Consider the following 22,579-nt stretch of genomic DNA (forward strand, 5'->3'; position numbering starts at 1 on the left):
AAACAAGATTTCAGACAAAGAAGCACTGAACAAGTTAGGGTTAGGTTGCTCAGGTAAACTCCTTTTGCCATTTCATGTGATTCATATTAAAAATCAATGATGCTAAAAACAGAAGCATTAGTCATTATGAAAAGAGTACTATTTGTTAATTTTTCTTTGGAATTCTGTACTTCATAGGCAGATATATGGTGATCTAGGGCACATATAACAGATGAGTATATAACATAGGAGTCTCTAAGACCTGGGATAGGCCACCTCAATTTCTTTGTCAGGTTGATTCTTAAATAATGTGGGGGGTTAGGGGTGCCAACTTCCTGTTCAGTTGAAAACCCTCATATAACTTTTGGCTCCCCAAAACTTAACTAATCGCCTACTGTAGACCAGAAGCTTTACTAATAACATAGTCTATTAACATGTATTTTGTATGTTATGTTTATTATATACTGGATTCCTACAATAAAGTAAACTAGAGGAAAGGTTAGTAACAAAATCATAAGGAAGAGAAGATACATTTACAGTATTGAGCTGTATTTATTAATACTCTAAATTTATATCACCTGTTAAGTAGTCTGTTAGTGCCTATATCAATATTGTCTTATATGATGCAAATGTAAGTACTTCGTGTGTACTCATCTAATATAATATTCAATTATTCTATAACAATAGCTTAATAAAGCTTATTTCTTAAGGATCTTGAATTTCTTTCAGAAACTAAGTTTATTCTTCTCAGTTTCCCTGTCTAGCAGATGTCTTAGTTGATTAGTATCTTTAGCCAGACAAGATGGTATGTGACTTTTCTTCTGAGTTGTTTGGTAGCTATCTTAGTATGGTGTTAGATGACAAAAGTTAGACTAGTGGAAATTCTGTTTTTCCTTACAGGTCAATAGCTTTATTAGGAATACTATGTTTTAATCCAAAATCTGCTTTGGATCTAGCCCATCATAATATGCAGTTTTACTGAAACTGTTTCAGAGAAACATTATCAGTCCCTTTTCTGTGATACCATCCAAGAAAGGGACAAGATGTGAAGGGAAAGTAGATTTTCCATTTCTCTAACCTAATATACTTATTTGACCTTTCTCTTTGAGTCCTAAAATATACTGTCCTTTTTGAAAAAAAAAAAAAAAAAAAGGTACCAGATTGAGTCTCCTGGGTATTTTCCCAATTTTAATATTTGCTATAAATATTTCCCTTGCTCCAGATATCCTGAATATATGTATTTAAAATTACTATTGCTTACAGCAGGCAGGCAGCACATTTTTCTTTTCTTTTAACAAGCATTCTGTCTATTCTTGTGTTTTATTCTAGTCATGTTTGTGTGTATTCAAGAATATGTACATTAGATAGTATACAGTCCTCCAGGATCACAAGGCTTGAGGAAAAACTACATCCTCTAGTCTATTTGTTGGTCTTCAGACTGTATTTCAGAAAACAGCCATTGAGTCTTAGGTTTAAAACTCATGTGAGACATCTGCTTAACCTTCATTGATAATACATTTTTGTATTTAACATCCTATTCCAATACTTCAGGTAAAGGAAGCAGAAAATTTAGTCAGTGTCCTGACTTCTTCTGGGTTATGTGCTTTACTTTTCAGTTCTAGTCTCAGACCTGCCAGCATCCTTCATTCAGTCTGTCTTTCCAGTCTGTCTGTCTTGTCTGTTTGTTAGTTATCAGGCATCAGTTAAAGTCTCAGGTCCTCTAAAAGGTGTTCTAATACTCTTCCACTCATCTCTCTGATTTTCTACTGCTTATGGATCTTTTCCTATAGAATCTTAAATTTATTTGTTCATGAATTATTTCAAACATATCCATTTTTCATTTCCTAACTTACCATGCGTGGCAGGCAAGGCCCCTACCTTTTGTATGCAGCTATTTTCTCTAGACTGAAAGCGGCAAGTAATTAGTGGTAGTATTTTAGGCCTTGGAAAGTTGATGGGTTGGATATTTTTAGGTCACGCTTTTGCCCATTTCCCTTGCGTAATTCCTCAAAAGCAAAGTTATATGCAGGTGAGTGTGATTTCCATAGGGAAAACTGCCTACTTGCTCAAACCTCATATGTTCCTGCTGGACCCTGCTGTTATGCTTAAAGATTTCCCCTTAACTGCTAATTGATTCCTGAAGCAGTCATTTTATTTTAAAATATACTTTTCCTCTTTAGCAGGATTATCATAAGTGTGTTATATTGAATTTACAGAGGGCTCAATTTCTGTTCACTTGTCAGTTTTTCTAGTCAAAGTTCTTTGGTAGTCTCTCATGGGTCCAATCTCCATACTACATTTTTTTAGTTATATCTCTTTAACAGGACCTTGAAAAATCATTTCTAGGTTATATAAATGGCTGTCTGCTAGAACTTAAACCTGTGGGTAAGGGTGACAGCTTGCACAAAAGAGACCTAGCTCTAGCCTGTTAAGCCAGATTTTGGTAGTTCAAGTTTAGGGTGTGTAAGAAAAAGACTAAAAGTGAGGGTGGAGGAGAGAGAGAAAGAAAGAAGGAAGGCGAGAGAGAAAGTTGATAGAGGTCATGTTTCAATTTAAGTTAGTAATAGTGTGGCTTTCCTGGAGCTGAATATTCAAATGTAATAATAAACTATTCCTGAAAATTGAACTGAAACATTGACCAACTTTGTCAACACTAAAAGGCATAAATACAGTATTTCACATGACATGAGAAACTATTTTCCTTTAGGAAGGAAATACACAAAGACTTTGGTTGGTAAAGTGCCAGATATTTAAAGGAAGTGAAAATACTTGTCCACCCAGATATTTGCAAATATTTGAATACTTAGAATTGTGTAGACATCTATTTGATTTTTCATGTTTGATATGTTCACTATTATGTTCCTTTTAAAAGAGGTTTATTTTTAAAATTTATTAGAGTGTGTGTGAGCAGGGGGGAGGGACAAAAGGAGAGAGTGAGAGAGAATCTTAAGCAATCTTCCCGCTGAGCACAGAGCAGGGCTCAATCCCATGACCTTGAGATCACAACCTGAGCTGAAATCAAGAGTTGGATGCTTGACCGACTGAGCCACCCAGGTGTCCCTTGTTATTAAGTAAATGTAAAATCTGAGACTTAAATCACACAAATAATTACTAGCTGCCTGCTAATGATTATGCACATAAGAAGATAAGTGATAGAAGATGAAGGAGGAAAGATTCTCTTGAGGTTTGAACTTTATTTTGTAGAAAATAAAGAATCTTAAAATTTCTTGAATAGTAGAGACCATATAGTATACTTTTAAAATCTTATTTTTAAAGATTTCCTATAGTATAATTGGATTTTTCTTTTGTACAATTCTATTACTCTTAATACCTGTGTAGCATGATGTGACTATCAGCACAGTCAGGCTATAGCACAGTACCACCACTGCAAGAACTCCTTGTGCTACACCCTTAAACTCATGTTACCCACACTTAACTCTTGGCAACCACTGACATAGTCCTGATAAGTATAGGGTTTTTTTTTTTTTTTCTTTTTGAGAGTGTCCTATACATTAGCTTGTGTCTTATTACTGAGTACTGTTCCACTATATGGATGTGCCACTATTTATTCATTCATTATCTACCAAAGTGCAGTTGGGATATTTTCAGTTTTGGTGACTATGAATAAAGCTACTATAAACATTTGTGTACAGATTTTTGTGTGAACATAAGTTTTCATTTCTGTAGAGTATATCCAAGAGTGGGATTGCTGGTGAGTGTACATATATATAGCTCTGTAAAAAATTGTATGAAACTGCCCAACTGTTTTCCACAGTAGCTTTCCAATTTTCCATTCTCACCAGCAGTGTGTGCAAGTTCCAGTTGCTCTGCATTCTCCCATTGCTCTCCATTCTCCCAAAACTTGGCTTCTTGATTTTTCAAAACATATAGCCATTCTTATTAGTGTACAGTGATATCTCATTTTGATTTCAATTTGCATTTTGGTAATGGCTAATAATGTGGAACATTCTTTCATTGTTTATTTGCCATTTATCTGAATATTTTCTTTGAGGAAGTATATGTTCATTTCCCCCACCCCTTGTTTTAGATTGGTTTGATTTTCTTACTGTTGAGTTTTGAGAGTTCTTTATATTTTTGAGAACTCTGACATTGGTGCCAGTGTAGATGACAGACTAGACAAAAATGTCTAATGGCAGAGAAAGAAGGGAGGGAAAAGTAAATGATTATCACACATGGCTTATTAGGTTGTGAAATATTCTGTGTGTATTTATTAATATTTTAGATTAATGCATAATGCATATTTTTTATCTCTGAAAATCCACTTGGATAGTGAATGATTGATCTGACTTGCAGTTTTTTTTTTTTAAAGATTTTATTTATTTATTTGACAGAGAGAGAGAGAGAGAGCAAGCGCACAAGGAGACAGAGCAGCAGGCAGAGAGGGAGAGGGAAGCAGGCTCCCCGCTGAGCAGAGAGCCCGATGCGGGGCTCGATCCCAGAACCCTGAGATCATGACCTGAGCCGAAGGCAGAGGCTTAACTCACTGAGCCACCCAGGTGCCCCTGACTTACAGTTTTGATAGACTACAGCTTAATTATAGCTTGTATACTTGACTCTCACAACAACCTAGTCAGATACTACCACTCACATGTCTCAGATGAGGAAACTGAAGGGCTCAGAGGAACCAGGACTTGCTCGAGGTCGTATAGGTAGAAACCAGCAATATGGTCACCATACCCTGTCCTCTTTTCATTGTTCTGAGACAACTTGACAGTGAATTTATTCCATGATCTGAATGTAATCCATCTTGTTATAGTTTGGAAGAGCAGAAACATTGTGCAAACCATTCATTGCCCATTTACACTAAATATAGTTGTATGGTATATATTTGTGGTGATGATGTAAGGTTCTTGGTTATTTTTGGTTGGGGAAACTCAACACTTGACCTCCTGTGCTCAGCTCTAAACTCATGAGAGATCCACAATCATATTTGAACCATGTGCTAATTAATAGCTATTTGTTTCTTTACAATTAGAAATTTTCCATAAAACAATTTTCCATAAAGAAGTGTCAAAGTAAAATTATTTTTATTAAAATAGAAAGTTTTGTACAGATTAGTAAAATTATATGTAAAATTGGTTACAGATTAAAAATAAAATATAACTGGAACCACAACATAGACTAATAAATTGGAACATTATTTAAGCTTGGATGTGTATTATACAAAATGACTTGAGGAAAATTATATTTTCCAAGCCTAGCAGATGTTATTATGCCTCTCAAATCCATTTCCACTTTTTTTTTTAAAACTCATATGAATACAGATTTCTCCAACTGGTATTTATGGTCTTTGGAAAGTCATTTAGCTGTTCCCAAGGACAGAGATAGTATTACAAACTTTATATAGTGGTATGCAAATAGCTAATGGAAGAACTGGGAGATTATCCTCCATGACCAACCTCTAAGTTGGGTTAAACCGCCATTCTTTACACACCAAAGAAAAGTATTTTTCTCTGTTCTTCACTGGAAAATTACAGAATTATAGAGGAGTCTTTGCACATGATTAGACCATGAAATTTGAAGGAGTGTTAAACTTACTTGGGCTTAGGAAAGCTTTTCTAGGAATATTGCCCTGGCAAAGGTGAGGTATTTTCATCAGATTTATTAGCCAACAGAGAAAAGCTTATTTTAATGTTCCCACTGGCCCCATAAGTTATTTCTCTCTATCTGCTGTGGAAGAAAATAATTAAATTATAGATGTTTGTTGGCCCATATGTGTAGCTGCTTTTTCAGTTATATTGTTCATACACCCAATGTAAATATTCCAGACTTCAAGTAAATCAGTGACTCAGGACCAAAGATATATTAGTTTGACTAGCCATGCCAGTGTTTTAATTCCTTCCAAGGAAAGTGGTATGGACTGATTTTATTTGCTGCCAACATTAACCCCAGTATGATTAAGTTCAGAATATATAAATATGCATTTCCAGGGTTTGAAAAGTCCCCTCACTATGGTTGCTTCAGAAATGTAAACCAATTTTTCCTTAATTACCACGCCTCTGAACAATACTGAAGGGCAATTTCAGAGGCCCATCTGTCATATTACTGTCCCTGTGTGCAGCCTGCATGGCATGCCTGGGGAAAGGTGCGGGGGGAGTCAGAGAAAGGAGGTGGAGATATCTTTACTTGAAGCCATACTCAAGTATGATCTTTGAAAAAATGTACTCCCTCCGTTCCACATTTGTGCTGGGGTCTTTTGTTCTGGGGTCAGATGAGTTTAATCTGATAGTCTATGTTACACAGATATCACATAGTTTATTACCAGCCATTTCTTCCCCCCCCCCCCCCCCGCCCCAAAGGTTTCTCATGATCTGAACATTGGGGAAGAATATTTCCAGATTATATTGAAAGACACAAATGAATTCTTTTTTAAAAAAAGTATTTTATTTATTTATTTGATGGACAGAGATCACAAGTAGGAAGAGAGACAGGAAGAGAGAGAGGGGAAGCAGGCTCCCCGCTGAGCAGGGAGCCTGATGCGGGGCTTGATTCCAGGACCCTGAAATCATGACCCAAGATGAAAGCAGAGGCTTAACCCACTGAGCGACCCAAGCACCCCACAAATGGATTCTTATTTAAAAAGATTTCTGTCGAAGTAAGATTTAAAGAGTGTCATTCTAGCAACATTGGAGAATACCTAAATGAAAAGATAAGTACATTCTTCGGTGTTCCCTTAACTGACAAAGGACATATAGGTGATCCTTCCATCTGAGATATTAGTGAGAGAAAGAGCACAGAGTGTTAGTTTCTACAGATAATCATCCATTTCACTTTGCTACCTTGACAGACTTTGCAACTAGACTGCTAAGAAGCAGAGAATTTAGTGATTTAAGATCGCTTTCTAAAGAGAGTAAACATAGCTTGAGCTTTGTATTGCTGGGAGCCACTGATACAATAATTTAGGACAAACCCTATCTCATTCCCTATTAGGTGGCAGCAAAAAGGCATTTTGGGGGGGGTTGTTACAGCATCTTTGATGCTGAGCTATTCCATGATAACAATAACGTAGTATCTAATAGTAGAAAGAATCCATGAACTAAATTACACATACACGCACATACACATCTTTGAGTGGCTTTCATTCGCAATGTGAAGTTTGGAGAACATACTAATCTGGATGGAGGAAAAGCTTTGATGCAACAGGAAAGCTATTTTACTTTTTGCTGCTTGAGTATGTAGTACAACCTGACATTTTCAGTATTCTTAATGAAGTGCTTCCTGAATGAATTTCCCTGGGATCTCTGTTTCATCACCAAAACTTTTAAACTCCTTAGAGAAGTTGTAGCAAAGCAATAAAATAATCCAAAGTGGGGGCAGGGGGGCACCTGGGTGGCTCAGTGGGTTAAGCCGCTGCCTTTGGCTCAGGTCATGATCTCAGGGTCCTGGGATCGAGTCCCTCATCAGGCTCTCTGCTCAGCAGGGAGCCTGCTTCTCCCCCTCTCTCTGCCTGCTTGTGATCTTTCTCTCTCTCTGTGTCAAATAAATAAATAAAATCTTTTAAAAAAAAGAAAAAATAGTCCAAGGGGGAAGACTCCCAGTGTGTCTGCTTTAATGAAAATATTTTGGCTGTTTTAATGACAACACATTGCTGATCATATCCTTTTATTACAAAAGAAATGCTTTAGGGTTTTCATATTCTTTTTTTTTTTTAAGATTTTATTTATTTATTTGACAGAGATCACAAGCAGGCAGAGAGGCAGGCAAAGAGAGAGAGAGGAGGAAGCAGACTCCCTGCTGAGCAGAGAGCCTGATGCGGGGCTCGATCCCAGGACCCTGGGATCATGACCCAAGCCAAAGGCAGAGGCTTTAACACACTGAGCCACCCAGGCGCCCCTAGGGTTTTCATATTCTTGTAGACAAGTAAGGAAATACCCAGATGTAGTCTTTAGAAGTATAGAGCATGGATCACTCAATAATTCTAAAACAAATGTCATTTTGTATAATGTTTACAGGGAACTAGATAATGGAAGAATTAATGACTTGGCAAAACATTTAATGCAATAAAGGAAGAGAAGGGAATTGGCTTTAGGGAACGCTCATGTCCGTAATATTGTGGCGCAGGGAAGCATGCTAGTTTTGCACAGCATATCGGAATATTTACAAGCAAACAGAGTTTTTAATTTCTGCCCCTCTTCTGTGACCTCTGATTACTAAGTCTACTCAAATGCCTCACCATCTTGGTGTCAAATAAACACAAACTCCCTTGACTTTGGAGGATTGTTAAATGATCTTTCCATACATAGAGAGCTCGCACAGAACTCCAGCTCTGGAGTTTAGTAGTTCACGTTCTCAAAATGTTTCAAAATGTTTACTTGCTCCATTTGAGCATGAGAAGGTTTAGCCAATTTGAAAATAGTTTTGCAATTGGTTTGGAGTGTCTTTTATTCTGATGGATTAAAAATACTGTGTGTGTGTGTGTGTGTGTGTAATGTAGTACATGAATTCTTTCTACTTTTAGATATTATCATGAACGAACTCAACATTGTGGTAGATGAATATGTAAATAAATTCAGTATTAAAAATGGTACTTAGAATTATATAGGGACCTTACGGTATTAATGAAGATGTTACAGAGAGACACCCTTTATATGATGGATTGTATTTTCCAGTTCCAGTTGGATTGTGTTTCTAATTGAAACAGATTTCTTCTGAGTCTTGTTAAGCTTGTGTCTAGATTCTCAGCCTAGGTTTTGCTTATTTTTCTTGGGGACAGCTCTGCTATAGTCCCTAACATTTGATTTTAACCACTATCAGCAATAGCAGTGGGAAGCAGTCTCCCCACTGAGGAGGAAGCCAGATCATGGCCCAAGGAAGACAGGATCGTGACCTGAGCCAAAGGCAGTTGCTCAACCACCTGAGCCACCCAGGCACCCCAAAAATGTATTCCTTAGACAAAAATCCCAATGCTGCAGTGTAAGATAAATACAGCTAAGAAATTTATTTAAAGGACATATGTCTGAGTGCCAAAATTAATTATCCTGCTTATATTTAATTTTTCTTAAATTTTTAAGTCTTATTTATTTATTCATTTATCTATTATTTATTTATTTATTGGGAGAGAGAGAGAGGAGTGGCAGAGGGAGAGGGAGAGAAAGAATCCCAAACAAGTTCCAAGCCCAGCACAGAGACCAATGTGGTCTGATCTCAGCCTCATGAGATAATGATCTGAGCAGAAATAAAGAGTTCGGTGCCTAACCAATTGAGCCACCCAGGTTCCCCTCTTCTAACTGTGTGTGTGTTTGTGTGTGTGTGTGTGTGTGTGTGTATATATATATATATATATATATATATATATATATTTAAGATTTTATTTATTTATTTGACAGAGAGAAACAGCGAGAGAGGGAACACAAGCAAGGGTAGTAGGCGAGGGAAAAGCGGCTTCCTACTGAATTGGCTATCTTAGCATTGAGATAACTGAGACTCCTTGGATCAGCAAAATTTATAAATATTTATACAAATATTTCAGATTTCTAACTTGATGTGCCTGCCTCATCCTCTTTTCCCAATTTCCCTCTACTTTAAATCTATTCTCTGCTGGTGAAACAAATTTTATGAGGTCAAGATTTGGTTTCTTTGCTAGGCTTTTAGAAACTTTACAGAGAATAAAAGTTTAATCAGTTTCATCCTTTATGAGAAAAATTCTAATAATGGAAATGGCAGGTTTCTATAGTTACACATTATATTTTCTACATTTAACAAAAGTAGAGCTCTTAGGCAAGAAGGCATGTAAATGGTTTTTATTAATATTCATATAATATTACTTCCCACTCACAATAAAACACATTAAAATGTAATCAGTTAGGTAGCAAATGAATGTGCCTATTGTTAATTCTCCAGTCATGTTGTTCATATTGGGTTTTACACTCTAATGTTTCTTTTCTTTGCTTAGAGACTTAAAAAAAAAAAAAGCCTGCCTTCAGCATTGTGTCAGTGTACCATTTTTACAGCCTAATACCTTATGGAACATTAGTTCTCATAAATTATAATTAAATAGTTTTTCAAGCTTCTTCTGCAGTATTATCATCTATAGTTAATATGCAACATAACTAAATGAGTAGAATAGTAAGTAAATTTTAATACTCAGACTGTTTTAAAATTGGGGTAAACTCTGCATGTCCCCCAAATCTTAGGTTTTCAGTCACTGGAGGGCTTTGTAAGTAGTGCCATGATCAACACATTAGACTCTTTAATCTAGGATAAACATTCTCAGTCAGAGGCAGTTTTGACCCCTCCTGCCAGAGGATATGTGACAATTCTGGAGACATTTTTGGTTGTCATAACTTGGTGGTGCTCTTGGCACCTAGTGAGTAGAGACCAGAGTTGCTGCTAAGTATCCTTACAGGACACTATCCGTCCCCACCCCCCAACAAAATGTATTCGGTCTTTTGTGTTAACAGGACCATAACTGAGAAATCCTTTATTTAGGACAATGTCTCTTCATTTTGGGATAAATAAATTGTGCAACTGAGATATATTAAATAACTTGAATTACCAAGAAGTCCTAGAAGTTAATGCTTTGATTTTGGAACCAAATAATAAACTATTGATAGTATATGAATTTTCATTTAGTGTCTTTGTCATGGAGAAAAATGTAGAGCCAAGAGGGGAAAAAAAAATCACAGTAACATTTTCTTTCCATTAAGAGATAAAACTTGTTTTCAAGTGTAAATTTTCCCAAGGTTCTTTGGGTCAGCTTGAGTAGATATCTAAAGAGAAGAAAATGTCAACGTAATTCTACATGACAGACTTTTCAAGGTTCTGTTGCAGAGACATAATGAAGAGAAAATGTGTTGTAACACCGTTTCTTGAAATAGGAGTAGTTGTCAAGACTGAAAAGGTTATTTGATTAATTCTTACTCATATGCAGAATATTACAAATTTCCCCTCCTTCCCCAAATAAAATTAATGGCTCTCTTCTCCCCCACCCCACCCCAGAACTCTTAAAAACAAATTATTTTAAAATTTCTTGATTGTTCTACTTAATCATTATCAGTAGGTACTTCAAAAATTTTAAATTGTGCTTTTAAACAGCTCTGGTGAAATTTGAGATAAATGCTACTCAGATACAGAATATTAAAACTCAGGCTGCCTGGGTGGCTCAGTGGGTTAAAGCCTCTGCCTTCTGCTCAGGTTATGATCTCAGGGTCCTGGGATTGAACCCGGCATCGGGGCTCTCTGCTCAGCAGGGAGACTGCTTCCCCCTCCCTCTCTCTCTGCCTGCCTCTCTGCCTACTTGTGATCTCTGTCAAATAAATAAATAAAATCTTTAAAAAAAGATTATTAAAACTCAATTTACTTGCAAACAAAACTAATTCTCTAGAATATATGCTCTATGGAGACAGGGACCTGGGCTTGCCAGGAAATTACCTCTAGTCCCAACACCTGGAACAATCCATTGTATATTAGATAAATTCACGAAATATTAGTGAAATTAGCACATGCAAACCAGTTTTGTCAGTCTGTGGACTATCTAGTAAGTGGACTATATTTAAGCAAGTAAAACATGCACTCAGATGAGACTACTTTGAATAAGAAGCAGTATCAAAGAGTCTACAAATTTTGCTGTATATTCAAAAAGCCAAGCAGGTCTAGGGTGGTGACTTCTCTAAGCCCCCCGATGTAAGTGAATGTGGGCCATATTGCTATCGAGATCAATTTTTCTTGCTTTCTTAACCCGGGAATGTTGTGTGGGTTAGAGACCATAGACATATAGACATATAGACTGCATAGCTAATACTACCTTTCCCATAATCCTCCCCATCCTATGTACTCCAGAGTGATGGCTCCAAAACAAAGTCTCACCCCAAATAGAAATTCTCTAGCTTCTTCAAGAGTATTATATGCATTTTAAGATGTATTCCTTTGGTTCTTCCTAAACGTTTATTTATGTATTTACTTTCGAAGTACACTTAACTAATTTTATTTTTCCACTTGCATAAATTATAATGCAAAGTAGACTGGGAATAATTAGAACTTATTTGAGGATACTTTATCTGAAATGAGTTGAATGGATAGTATCTTTACTCCCAAAGTTATAACTTCTGCCTGTGAGTTGATGATCCCCAATTCATAAATCTTTCCCAGCCTTCTCCAGCAGCTCCGATCTTATATCTCTAACTAATTATTACTGGAAAACTCTGTTTGGGTCTCCATTGGGCCCTAATTATATTTGCCTTAAAGTAAACTCACTGCATTGTCCTCTCCCAAACCTGATTTTATACCTTTATTTTTCACCTAAGCAAATTGATTTTTCCAGTTTCTTTCAGTAAAAAAGCCTGCAAATCATATTTTAGCATTTGCCACTATTCAACCTTATCTCTCAGCAAATTACAATTTTATCTCTAAATTGATTAATTTTTTTCACGATTCATGCCTATGTTCAATTGTTCATTACTCATGTTGCGTGATTAACAGTTTGCCATTTAAATAAAGTTAGGACCTGTTGTGATGAGCACTGGGTGTTATATGTAACTAATGAATTGTTGAACATTACATCAAAAACTAATGATTTACTATATGTTGGCTAACTGAACATAATAATAAAAAAATAAATAAAGTAAAGTTAGAAAGCACTAGCTGTCAGTAAAAAGATCCCTTAGATCTTTACAGCTGATTTACAAATCTTTATTTGTTGGTATGAGGATGGTTAGATGAAAGTTAAAATTCTGTGAAGCTACTTTTCATTGAAAATCAGTGGTGACAAAACAGTTGATAATAATACTTGATGTTGACCTGGTGATAGTTTCTCATTAATTTTTGAAGTACCATGCATTTCTAGAATTCTGGAGAAAAAAATTAGTTTAATCCACTTTACAGATTCGTAAAAGCAGATCCATAAATGCTGTGCTTTACTAGATAACAAATTGAGAGAAAGAACTAGGATTCAGTTCATATTTACAGATTTCCAATTCAGTATCTCTTTTACTAAATTCTGTTGCTTCATGTCTTTGAAAAATTGTACTTAGTGGAAATTTAGGATTAAATTTTTTTAAATTGAGTTCTTTGAATATACCATGTTCCTTTTTATCTCAGAACATGTGACATTTTCATGCTTGGAATATTTTGTTTTCTCCTGGCTTAATTTTCCTTTAGCTAATTGACTGTCTTCATTTTCAGATTCCAGTTCCAGTATCTTTTCTTCAGGCAAGCCTTCGCTTACATTCTGTATCAACTCAGTCGCTTGTTACAGAAATCTCTATTTTTTTTTTCCTCCAAAATGTGTCATAGTATTCTGCTTTTCAATTTGTGTGTGTGTCTGTGTGTGTCTGTGTGTGTGTGTGTGAGAGAGAGAGAGAGAGAGAGAGGGAGAGATTGACTGTTTACTGACTTGGCTTCCCCCCTAGACAGCACTATAAGAGCAGGGCTTGAGTTGATTGTGTTTTCCCCTTGAATCTGCAGGGGAAAGGATTCCTGGTACATAATAAAAAAATAATAAATTCCTGAAGGAATATGGTAATTGAATAAAGTAAAGGAGTATACTAAAGGGAATTGTATTTAAATTGTGGAAGAGAAAAAAATAAAAAGAAGGAGTATTTGCTGTGGGTGGAAGTTAACTCCTAAAAGTCCTGAGACTAAAGAGGAATTTCATGAACCAAAATGTTTTTAAACCTGGATGTGGTTTTAAAAACCGTTTTCTGTTATTTACTTACATTACTCAGCAACAGTGGGTGTGAGAGTATGCCTATCATAAGTTCAATGATCATGGACTTGCCTGAAGATTGTGATCACTAATTACTAAATAATAGATGTCCCTTGGGTGCAGGGCACTAAACGAGGCATTTTATGGAAACTAGAGAAGACATTGTCCTCATCATTAAGTTGCTCTCTGTGACTGCATTTTATGGTTGAAATATTTTATTAAACATCTGCTTCTCTGAGAGTGGACACCATCTGCTAGAAAAGAGGGGAACAGAGAGGGTCAAGAATGGATTTTTTTAAAATGTTAATGAACTATATTTACTTTGATTAACTTACTCAACCACTACTATGTAGTTTCCATGTTTAGTGTTTGATTTCCATCAGTGTAATTTTCTACACTGATGTGTAATTTCAGGGCACCTGCATGGCTCAGTCAGTTGAGTGTCCTAACTCTTGGTTTTGGCTCAGTTCATGATCTCAGGATCCCAAGATTAAGTTCTACATCAGGCTCCATATTAGGAATGGAGTCTCCTTGTCCCTCTCCCTCTGCTCTTCCTCCTGCTTTCACTCTCTCTCTCTGAAAAATAAATAAAATCATAAAAAAGAAGTGTAATTTCATTTCCCATTTGAATTTTTCATTTTCTAGTAGAACTTTTCAAAGTGTTTATTGAGTTTTTATTACGTGCTACGCACAGTACAAGGTCATGGTGATAGACAGATAAAAGACACACCCCTTGCCTCTAGGGATCTTGCAGACTAGGAGAGACAGAGGAATACACCACAGCTGTATGATGGGTTTTGAGACATGGGTGTGTATGAGTAAAATTGGGCACAGATAAGAGGACTGGAATCACAGGGATTCTGGTTAGGCTTCCTAAAGGAAGTGAGGCTTAAGCTTATTAAATAACCAGCAGGAAGTCAGCACAGGAAGGAGGAGAAAGACACTAGAAGGGGCGGTTTGGAAAGACGGAAAAGTATGGGCAAAGGGATAGAGGAGTGAAAGGTTTATCTGTAAGGTGTCTGAGGAGGGGAGTACAAAAATTTTGCTTTAGGGGTAGCAAGGACATCATGGAGCATCCTGACAAGACACTTGTCTCCGTGAGGTGGTTGAATTTCATTCTGGAGGTGGTGAGAATCCTTTTTTTTTTTTTTTTTTAAAGATTTTATTTATTTATTTGACAGAGAGACACAGTGAGAGAGGGAACACAAGTAGGGGAAGTGGGAGAGGGAGAAGCAGGCCTCCTGTGGAGCAGGAAGCACAGTGGCATCCCAGGACCCTGGGATCATGACCTGAGCTGAAGGCAGTGGCTTAAAGACTGAGCCACCCAGGTGGTAAGAATCCTTTTAAGAATTTTAAGTGGAGGATGGAGGAAAAAAAAATCTGTCATAACCCTTCATGACTGATCAAGGAGTTCGATAAGATTCAGGAAGGAATATAGAAAAATTCTTTAGATTCTGATTTGGGCAAGATAGAGAATAAAGAAGGAGAAATGAGTCTGACAGGTAGATAATTAGTTGGCTTTTCTCATTAAACTAATCTGTAGCATATCCGAGTGGAATTGTGAATTAAGTAGTTAGATTAAAGGATTTAGAGACCAGGGAAGCATTTGGGGCTACAGACAGGTATTTACAAATAGATTATTATATAGGTGGTAGCTGGAATCAGGTTTGAATGAGATGTTCTTAGAAAGCATACAAAGGGAGAAGAGAAATTACCACCTCTTTGTATCTTATGTTGAAAATATTTTGATTCAGCATTCATTCATCTTACTCCCTGAAAGAGTACTCCATGTTTCTTTTCGGTTGTTACTTCAGTCTAACTTCTATTGCAAGTGGCTGAGGCTGATCCTGTGCCCAGCTCTAGGGGAGGCTGTGGAACGAAGAATAAGTCAGTTGGCTTAAACCCATTCTTTTGGCCTCAGTCTTTGTTTCATGGGTGGGATTGTGACTGAAATAGACAATTAGCAGTCAGACACAGGACTTATTTTTCAACTATTGTAGGGAAGGAAATCTCTCTCTCTCTCTCTTTTTTTTTTTCCTGGACTCAAATCTAGAGGTTGTTAGCTAGGAAGGCCACCCTGAACAGCCTGAGTATAAAACCAACAAACACCAAAGAAGCTGGAGCCGAGTCAGAGAGAAACAACAATGACAAAAATCTTCCCATCCTGCTGTGCTTAAAAAGTATTGAATTCTGTTCCATTAAGAAAAAACAAAAACCTGTAGCATTGTTAATGTGAGTTTCAAGATGGTACATGAGCTTCTCCCTGGATATCTCTTCAGCCTCATCTTTCCCTCACTTTCTTGTAATGTATCATGTTCATGTTCCTTTTTATATAGGACCTTTGTATATGCGTTTCTCTCTTTAGAGCTTTACCTTTCACTCATTGCCTAGTAAATACCTGCTATTTCTAAGACCTGAGAGCCACTGCCTTAGGAAAGAAAGCCTTTTCTGACCATCACATGCCCAGTGTGGGTTATGTTTCTTTGTTATAGAGTAGGAGTTGGTAAATGTTTTTCTGTAAAAGGCCAGATGGTAAGTATTTCAGGCTTTTCATTGCCATGTGGTCTCTATCATAACTGCTCAACTCTGTTGCTGTGAAAGCAGCCATAGACAATATCTAAATGAAGGGATATGGCTGTGTTTCAACAAAATTTCACTTACATATACAGTGAGTGGACCATATTTAGCCCACAGGCAATGACTTCCTGAGTCCTTTTATAGACCTTTATTTCCTTCAGAGCTCTCATCTGAGTTTGTAATTATATATTCATCATGATAATTATTTGATTAATGTTTGTGTCTACTACCAGATACTAAGCTCCATGACACCAGAGACCATGTGTTTTTGCTCATCACCATATTTCCAGCGTTTAACATGGTGTCTGGTACACAGCAGAGTTTTATGAATGTTGTAGTTATATGTTTACAACATAAACAGAGAAGGATCCCATGAAGAAGACGGAGGACAAATGAGCTGAGAAGTAGTTGTTGCATAAGGATGAAATGCAATCTTGAAATTTTTAAAAGGAGAGTATAAAGAAGGAGTGTTTAGTCAACAGCATCAAATGCTAGTCAAGTGAATAAGATAAGAATGGAAAAATTCCTATTTGGCAACTGGAGAGATATGGATTGGCTTAGAAAGAATAGTTTCTTTGGAGTAGTTGTGGTTAGCATTGGGGGAGAGTAGTAGGAGCAGTCAGAAATTAGATGACTTTCGAAGAAAAGATGGGAATTGTGGACAACAATTACATGAAGTTCACTATGAAGGGAAGGAGTCGGAATTATGGCTAGAGGGAATGATAGGAAGCCACTTAAATTACAACAGTTTCCAGAACAAAACAGCAGACAATACCTTCTTGACATTGTAGTAGATAAAAATGTCTTAAGTAGAACACATAAAACCCCCACTAATCATGAAGGAAAAATATGAGAAATTGGTCTCCATTAAAATGAAGCCTGTCTGTTAAATAGGACACCACTCAAAGTTCTTAAAGGCAGGCCACAGTGTGGAAGATATTTCATATATGTTTAATAGGGTATATACACTATATTTATATATTATGTCATGAGTTATGTAAGTATATGTAAGAATTTATATATAAGGTATAATTATATATTATATTTATAAATATTGTATTTTATATATTTATAAGAGAGAGCTAGAAGGAGAGAACAAGGGAGAAAGCAAGAGCAAGAGAGATGGAAATGGAGGCAGAGGATAACATATCAATAATATAAAGAGAAACCAGAAGCACCCCAAATAGAAACGTGGGCAAAACACTTGAGCAGATTCCTTACAAATAAATGGCCAATAAACATGGGAAGAGGTGGTCAGTGCCATTATTCAGCAGGTAAATGTAAATTAAAACCATAATTAGATATCTTTCACCTGTGCCATAATGATTACTGCCAACCCCACAAAATTGAAAATACAAAGTTTTGAAGAAGATGTAGAACACCTGAAACTCTCATATTCTGCTCCTGGGAGAGTAAATAGATCCATTTCCTTTGGAAAATTGTTTGACAGTATCTGCTAAGGCTGAATGTATGCATACTCTCTGATACAGAAATACTACTCTCAGATACATATACCCAACAGAAATGTGTACATATATAAATCTAGGAATGTACATGGTAGTCCTATTTGACAATCCCTATTTAAAAATAGATCCACACTGGAAAAAAATCAGATCTGTATCAACCACGGAATAAATTGTAGTTTATTCATATAGTCGGATACTATACAGTAATGAGAATGAGTTGGTAAAACCACATGCATATAACAACATGGATACATTTCACAAACATATTACTGATCCAAGAAGCCAGATACAAGAGAGGATCTATGGATAATTCTGTTTAGAGAAAATTTTTAATTGGGCAGAATTAACCAGCAATGTTAGAGGTCAGGATAGTGGTTACCTTTGCCAGAGGGAACACCTGGTGGGGATACTAAGGAGGCTCCTAGGGTACAAGTAACATTCTACTTGTTGATCTGGATGGCATTTACCCAGGCGCATTAACTCTGAAAATTCCCTTTTGTGACTAGCGCACTTTTCTCTATGTATATCTTCTTTTACTAAAAAAGTTTATTAAAACAAGTAAAAACTTGACGTTGTTTGGCTCCATTTATGTGTTGACTGCATAAGGCCAGTAGAAGGGAGGGAGATGAGGACTTTGATGGAATGCTGCCCTAAAGAGGTGGGTGGGATGAGGTCAGGACACAGGTGAGAGGGACAGCCTACCGCTTCTAGGATAGAACATCTAGGAAGATGATATCCATTTTTACAAAAGGTTGGAGAATGTTTTCAATTAGGAAGGAAGTTCTCTCCTTTTCTTAAAGCCTTTATTGCTAAACTTTCCTTATTTATGTCTCTCTCACTCTCCACCTTCATCCTTTTGGGTAGTTCAGATTTATCTGGGGCTTGTGAAGAATTGCCTTGATTTGGAATTTTTAGAATTATTTAGACTTGTTTTGAAGGGGTCTCCTGAGGGTTTTCTTCTTGGTTAGGCCACCCTAACATTGACTAGTAACGAAGACAGATTATGTTTTTTCTTTTCTCTCTGGGCATGTGAGAATAAAGATTTGATTGGGAGCTCTGGTATGGACACTTACAATAGAATTAAGTACAGAATAAAAAATATCCTCTGCATGGAATTAAAAGATAATAAGGCTCTAATGCCCACTAAAAGCAATTTATTATTTTCCTAACAACTTTATGATCTCCTTTGGAGAGAGTGAGCATTCCTGCCTACTTCATTCCTATTGCTGTCCAGACTTGCCTGGAATGGCTTACCACCGCACAGTCCCAGCTGTGAATTATCCTTGTAATCCCTTCAGTTTTCCACTTTGCTGAAGTTAAAGGGGCTTTATCGTTCAGGGTTGGGGCACATTAGGTAGATTTCTTTCAGTGACTGTACCACATAGTGTATGGAAAATTTAAGGACAAAATTTGTAATGAAAATGAAGATAACTCCTTGGGAATTGGAGCTCTATAGGCAGTTGAGATTTCTGGTTTTTGGACTGGCACATTAAACCCTGCATTAGACCATATTGGCATGGGAATCTCTTCTTTAAGGGCTTTATAGATAATCTTTCTTTCTGATCGGTTCTGTCTTGACTCTTGGAGAGTAAGATTGTGCATATGGTTTCACAGAGCCTTAAAGATAAAGTCACTGAATATTAAATAGTGGGGAGAAAAAATAGTATCCTAACATAGCCCAGTTGCTCCAGCTCCTAGATTTATTCAGTAATGACACAAATCGTCTTTATATTAGTTCTTTGTCTCATCAAGGGAACCTAAATTTTTCTTTTCTCCTTTCTAATAGAACATGTGTTTTTGTAACCAGACCTACCTACCCACATGTACTCGAAACAAATTCTATCCAACTTTTGAGGTCCAGTTCAAGTTCGATAGGTACATGAATGTTTTCAACATTTAGCAAACCTTAATGACCTTCTTTGTGAACATACAAAATGTACAATCTCTACCATACAGTTCATTGTTTAACAATATAACTGGTTTATCACATGTACTAGTCTGATATTTCTAACTACTTTAAATCTTAAGATAAAAATTGTGCAAAATGCTGAGTTGTGAACAGGTACTCAGTAAATGATTTCTATTTTTTCATGACATCCTAAAAAATAAGCATAAGAACCTTATTATCAAGAAACAAATAGACATCCTTAAATCAATTTCATCAAGTTTCAGAATTACACATTCTTGCAACAAGTCATTCCTTGTTTGGAGTCCATAAGAAAAATGGGAGAATAAATCGGAGTTGAAATACAAACCTCAACTTCAGTCAGGATGATGAAATAAAGAGAGAATAGAGAGTTAAGAGTAGCTTGGCCATTTTGGAATGGAAATAATTTTTTCCTCACTTATTTGGAGCTTAGCCACACACATCTGCTTATGTGCCAGAATTTGAGTTTGCACCTTGGGCGTGATGGAATTATTTTTACTAAAAATAACTCAACTCAATGATTTTATAACTTTAAAACCAAATATTACTTTTGTGGAGTTTTAGACATTTCTTTCTTTCTTTTTCCAAAATGTTAGGACCGAGGAAACAAAATGGTAAATCACCATCAGGGGAAGCTATTTGTTATAGCTGTGTGTTATAATGACAAGTGACGGTTGTCTGTAATTATACCATTCATTTCTGAGAAAAAATAATAAGGCTTAGCACACAAAACGTCAATAGCAAAGTACAGACTCTTTTCAGCTTTTCTAAAGCACCAGTTTTCATTTTTCTAAAAAACTATGCCTTTGCATACATAACACTTGATTTTTACATTTATTTATTTAGTTAGTTTTGATTTTCCTAGTGAGGTCCAATAATGGTTCAGGATGCAGTCAGTAAAATACACATATTTCATAATCCTTGGTGAGATCAGTCAGTTTTGTGACCACAGAATGCAGCTATCATCCTAGCCTGCCTTCACAGAGATGTTTTCTAAGGCTGCAAGAAATGTCAGGTCAGGAGAGATGGCAATTGAAGGTCTCCAGGTGGAAGAGAGGAATTGATTCGGGGATCTCAGAATGTCAGAGAGGCTGAGATTATAAAACTCAGCAGCAGCAGGCAGAAGTGACTGTATCATGACTCACCTAGGATACCGAGTGATGTCGTGCCTCCATTGCCAGGCCTTATTCCCCTACAGTTTCTCTCGTTCATGTCCCATAGTTTCTCATCCAATCCTATTCCACATCCCAGTTGGCCAAGAAGCTTCTGTTATTAATCACCTCTTATTTTCTTCTCAATATTTCTTTTTGTCTCTGATGTTCATTCTCATCAGTCCGTTTTCTTCTTTTGATTTGCCCATGTCATTGAATAAATGTGTTGTCTGGTTCTCACCTTCCTAATTCCTACAGAATTGGATCTCAGTTTCTTGTCATTTCTCAAGGGCCTGGAGAGTCAATGTAGAACTTTAAACATTTAATTAATTTTATTTTGACAGGGGGTTTTCTACTTCTTCACCAAATTGTCCCTTGAATGCTACTTCCTTCAAAATCCAAATGCCCTAAAACCACAAAGTAACTCAGTAGACTGAGTGCTGTAGATTCGACAGTAGCATTAGTAAGTGCCTCCGGATGTGTGTGTGGAGAGTGTGGAGAGGGGATTATGATAAACCCTGGACAGAGGTGTAAAGGGATTGCATCTGGGAAAGTGGCAGGATTGAAGGACTGCAGGGGTGAATAGACTTTAGATACCTAATTCTCTAGCTATGAGAGAGGAAAGATGAAAGAAAAGGAAAGGGGGAGTCTGATGACATTGTGCGGCAGATTTATGTCCTATCTAGCTTGCCTGTAGACCTGACAGAATCAATCTATCCATCCATCAGTCAATCAGCAAGCCAGGTTACCAGTGTACAAAGACAGCATGGCCTTAGAAAGGAGCCGCTGTGGGCTATGGTGCAACTGTCCCGGCAGCTACTAGGAGGTTGAGGACAGTTCAACATCCAAGGGGCCAGTTGTATCCTATTTATTTCTGATAGAATAGTACATTCTATTTTTCTTTAATTTCACATTTACTGAGTGCTTAGAATGGGCTAGGCCTATGCCATATGCTGAGGGTAGTGTCAAGAGAGGAAGGAAAAAAGGGAGAAATGATAATATAAAGAAATAAAGAGTGAGGGACCAAGGAGGGAAGGGAAAAGGAAGAAAAAGAGTGTAGTTCCTGTCCTCAGGGGATATAGCCTCTTATGAAGTTTGCTGTCACTATCTTGAGTTGTATTAATCATATGTTCATAAGTTAGAATGAAATCACAATAAAATAAATGTGGATATTAGAGATGGCTTTAACTGGATGGTCCAGAAGCTCTCACTTTTCTTCCAAAATGTATGTGCTGGTCCTGAAATAGCTGACTGATTGCTTCAGCTAGTGTCTTCATCTTTCATGTAAAGACCCAGGCATGATACCATTATTTATAAATGTCCTCATGGTGACAACTCTAGTTTTTGTTTTTGTTTTTTTCCGACATTATAAGATGTCTGATACGTAGTGTCTCAGCAGTACAAATTTTGATCAGATGGTCAGTGGATATGAGAATACCAGTTCAGTGGTATCTCTCATTTTCATGTGTTGATAGTTTGAAATAAGCCGGGGACAGAGACAAGGCCCATAGGTTAAGGATAATAAATTGCCTTATGATGATGAAGTTATCTGATGCCAAGTAGGAGCATCTCTGATTTTCAGAAATTGAGAACTAAATCCCACAGCTGAGAACAAATGACTGTTTACTCCATGTTCTAAGTTTAGAGAACTCAACAGCTGTTGAGCTGACCATGTCCCTACAGGGATGGGTCAGAAGTACGTTTTCATCGGATGCAGGTCCTTTCAACCCAGTTCCGCCCTTCTCGGTTCATGTGAGAGAAAGGTTGGAAGTGATCTGCTTATGCCTCTTGTGGGGAGCACATTCTTCAGGAAAAG

The sequence above is a fragment of the Mustela erminea genome, chromosome 7, assembly GCF_009829155.1.
Source record: "Mustela erminea isolate mMusErm1 chromosome 7, mMusErm1.Pri, whole genome shotgun sequence".
In the NCBI taxonomy this organism is placed as follows: domain Eukaryota; kingdom Metazoa; phylum Chordata; class Mammalia; order Carnivora; family Mustelidae; genus Mustela; species Mustela erminea.